We start from the raw sequence: 4,648 nt of genomic DNA on the forward strand, positions 1-4,648 counted from the left end.
AACTTCTTTGCTTCAGTCTATTTACAGAAAGGGAAGGTGGACTTCCTGTTTAAACCTTCCCCGTTCGGTGCCAGATTAAATTATTTTACAAGTCCAATTTCCCGTTCTACTCACGAGTTGTTGTTTAAAATCCAATTGTCCACAAAAAGAAGTCAGCGCTCTCCGACAGCGGCAGTGCGGCTTCGCTCCGTGCAAAAAGCGGTCGATTCAAAGCACCGCGCCGCTCACCACCACGTCGCTCCGGATTCCCGATATCGGGCCTCCTCGCGAGTAGGGGGGCGCAAAAGGTGCCAGCCGAATCCCAGGTTCACAGGCTTCTCCACCTGTGATTTCTAAGGGTCTCCGCCTTCGCCGTGGCAGTCAGACCCTGTTTTTCACGGAGCCGGTTCCTCCGATCGGGAGGAGCTCCACCATTGCCGGAGGCGCCAACCCGGAAGTCCTAATTTCTCAGATCTTTTGCCAAGCAGATGTCTCATGTTATACCATGAAGTGATAAGTGAAAGTTCAGTCAGCTGTTGTAAGAATCAAAGACTTCAAGTAATTATGTACATTGTTAACCATGAGTTAGGGCTCTGACGCCACTGTACAGTGGTACCTCGGGTTACATACGCTTCAGGTTACAGACGCTTCAGGTTACAGACTCCGCTAACCCAGAAATAGTACCTTGGGTTAAGAACTTTGCTTCAGGATGAGAACAGAAATTGTGCTCCGGTGGCGCAGCGGCAGCAGGAGGCCCCATTAGCTAAAGTGGTGCTTCAGGTTAAGAACAGTTTCAGGTTAAGAACGGACCTCCGGGACAAATTAAGTTCTTAACCCGAGGTACCACTGTATTCATAGAACCAGTGCTTCTTTTCTGGGGCACACGCAGGAGTACGCATACCCCTAAACATTTTGTGAATCTAAGTTTGGCCTCATTGAGGGGCAATATTTCAATATGAGTAGGAAAATGAGAGTACCCCTAAACAATTTTTTAGAAAAAAAGCACTGCATAGAACTGACGGTTGACCACATAGGAGCCAGTGTCTCTGCTAACTAATATGCTGTTATAATTTAGACACAGACACACACAGAGAGAGAGAGAGAGAGAAAGGCTGAAATGTTTTTTCTTCCTACTCAGATTGAATGGGCACCAGTCAAAAAAGCATTTGAAATTACGTCAGTGGTGTTCATTTCCCACAAAACATTCCCTAGCTCAACCAGCCACCTGACTGAGTATATGATAAAATGAAATGGCATTGTAATGGGCACAATATGAATATAATTCTACCCTTCAAGAGAAAGCTCAAAATGTTATTAGCAGGCACGTTCTGTCGCCTACGAATGTGCTTCAAGCATCTCCTCAGCATCTGGTCAAGCAGATGTGATTAAGGCTGAAGGCAGAATAGTGCCTGAACATAATCATCTGCAGGAATAGGCTCCCAAGGGCAGAATCAAAAGGTTTCCGTCAATCAACTTAGTGTGGGACCTCGTTTGCAAAATCTCAGGATGGCATCACAAGTCCTTGTGTCAGCGTGTAAGCTAATGAACGGGTCACCGAAAGAAACTGCTCAACATTTCCTTCCTTAAGTAGCTGGCTCGGACTCAACAGTGAATTTCAGTTTCTTCCAAATGAAGTTTGAAAATGAAATTTAGGCACCACAACAAACTTACAAAATGGCCCCCTTCCCCGTAGGTTCTGCTTCATTTGCTGGATTAAAGAAGTGTATTGCATGGATGGTGTCATTATATGCCTCAATCACTCGATGTCAACTATTCCCATAATGTTTAGTGATGCAAAACACACTTTAAAATTTGTGTGACGGGCGTTAACTCCTACTGGAAACTTTTCTGCTCCACCAGGCAATTAAGAATGCATCCCCCGCAATGGTCTATTGATGTTTGTGAACCATTTCACAGGGGCTCCCTGTCAGCCCTAACAACTGGCAGCTCGCTTTCAGTTGCCAGTTTTTCCTTTTGTAGCACCATCTGTACCTGCCCTGCACCTGATGTCCCATATGACATCAGGTGCAAGGCAGGTGTGCATGTTTTTTGGGAAGCAGCCGTGTGGGCCAAACTAGGCTGGAGTCTCCTCACCACTGTCTTGCACAACGATATTCCACCTGACAATTTGGTACACAAAGAGCCAGGCTAAATCACAAGAAAAGCCGAGGCAATTTATTTGATATGACAGGTAGCATCATCTTAAAGACGTTTCACATTGAAAGTGAATTTTTTTTTTTAGAAAAAAGAAAAAAACCTAAATATTATTGATGAGGAGAGTTTTACTGCTAATGAATCTCCCCCCACATTTCCTCTCCCACATGGTAATGTGACATTTGAAAGTGTGTTTTCCTTCTCGCATGATGGCATTAATTTTTCAAGAAGGTTCTGAATCTTCGAGACAGTTTGCATACGATGTGTTGCAAAATGGCACAGAGATAAATCAGTAGTTTGGATGAAAGCACAAAGGATTAAATTGCCTTAAGATTAGTCACACACACACACACACACACACACACACACACACACACACCCTGACTTGAATCTAGAGTTTGAGCACCTGCATGATTTGAGGAAAAAGCACAATTCCCCAGCTGTGCTGCAGAATATAGGAAGTTGTCCATCCATCCAGCATGACCTACACTGACTAGTATCACTTCTGCAAGGTACAGCAGTACCTTGGTTCTCAAACTTAATACGTTCCGGAAGTCCATTCCAAAACCAAAGCGTTCCAAAACCAAGGCGCGCTTTCTCATAGGAAGTAATGCAAAACGGATTAATCCGTTCCAAACTTTTAAAAACAACCCCTAAAACAGCAATTTATCATGAATTTTACTATCTAACGACCACTGATCCTTAAAATGAAAGCAATAATCAATGTATTGTACTATAAAATAAGTAAGACAGTATTGTAGATGATAAAAATTAAAATTATTATTTTTTCTTACCTGCACATATGATAGTCATGGTTTGGATCGGGGGCTTTTATCCATTTCCGCAGCCACACAATCAATCAGTAGCTGAACTGGGTTCCACACAGTCACAAAAACAAACTAACCAGAAAAGCCTCAAAAATAAAAACGCAAAATAAATAGCTAAAACAAAAGCGCCAAACTTAATCCATTCCAGAAGTTGGTTTGACTTCCAAAATGTTCAAAAACCAAGGCACAGTTTCTGATTGTGCAGGCGCCCAGGAAACAATAGTCGACAGCCGTATCAGATGTTCGGCTTCCGATAAATGTTCGAAAACCAGAACACTTACTTCAGGGTTTTTGGCTTTGGGGAACCAAGGTGTTTGAGAACCAAGGCGTTTGAGAACCAAGGTACCACTGTATTAGGCAGGGGACATTTGCAGTAATACCCGGAAATGCCAGGGATTCAACCTGAACTTCCTGCACACAAAGCAGGCTCTCTGCCTGTGAGCTTACAGGCCTTACCCTCTGACAGATCCTCCCCCAATATACCCTTACAAAAGTTGGGTGCCACCCCAACTCTCTGGTGAGCGGTAGCAACATCCCATAGGGTTCCAGGCACTCACATCAGGTCTGTGTTCCTTTGGAGAATAGAGACACAGCAGAGACTGTCATAGGTTTACGAAATATGGTTTGTTCACTTTTTTACACCTTCAGTCTGCATGGAGGGAGTCCAGATCTGACAGCATGGTCATTTCAAGAGGGGCTTGTGCCCCACAGCAGTGCAGCTCTCTCAGCCAGCCTTCAGCCAGCCTGCCCAAGATGGATCCCGGTCTTTCTTTCTCCTTCGTCCTTCCCAGAACAAAAACTCTCTTCTCCTGTCACTTCAAACACACACCTTGGCAACCCTTTTTGTCATGTTAACAGATTTGCTCTTTGCTAAGCCAGCCAGGCTGCTTTGCATAAGGCAGCCCAGGGATTCCTTATCTGGCACAGTTCTGAAGCTTGTACTTTCATCCATATCCCATTTGATCAAAATCCTACCATTTATTATGGGACGCGGGTGGCGCTGTGGGTTAAACCACAGAGCCTAGGACTTGCCGATCAGAAGGTCAGCGGTTCGAATCCCCACGATGGGGTGAGCTCCCGTTGCTCAGTCCCTGCTTCTGCGAACCTAACAGTTCGAAAGCACGTCAAAGGGACCCCTGACCATTAGGTCCAGTTGCAGATGACTCTGGGGTCATCAACCTCCCTTCCATCCAACCTCCCTTCCATCCAAGACAAAGGATTGCCATGACGCCCAGCCGCCAACCGAGCAACACTCGCCGCCAAACCACTCACATCTGCACCTGTGCCTTAATGCCTTTGATCGCTCCCTCCCAGCAGTTATTCCTCCTCTAGCCACTGCTATGGATGCAGAACCTGACTGTCTGTCTGTCTCCAGGCACTGTGGTCGTCTGCTAGGAAATTCTCTGGGTAGACATCTATAGGATTGTGTTGTCAGCCACTTGAGCAGAAGGCAGAAGTTTAGAAAAAGTGTCCCGTCCCCCGCGAAGGACAAGCCGCAACACCAAAGAACCTTTTTTTGTGCAATGTCCTTCTCTGGGACCCGCTAGGCAAGGCGGGTTTTTAAAATTACTATTCAAAGACCAAAAATACTGTTTTAAAGTAAAGAGCCTTGTCTACTTTCTGGTAAATTTATTAGCTCTGTTACCAGACAAGTCATGTTGGAAATAATGTCCATGGCACTGAAAGTC

The sequence above is a fragment of the Podarcis filfolensis genome, assembly GCF_964270895.1.
Source record: "Podarcis filfolensis genome assembly, chromosome: 9".
Lineage (NCBI taxonomy): Eukaryota > Metazoa > Chordata > Lepidosauria > Squamata > Lacertidae > Podarcis > Podarcis filfolensis.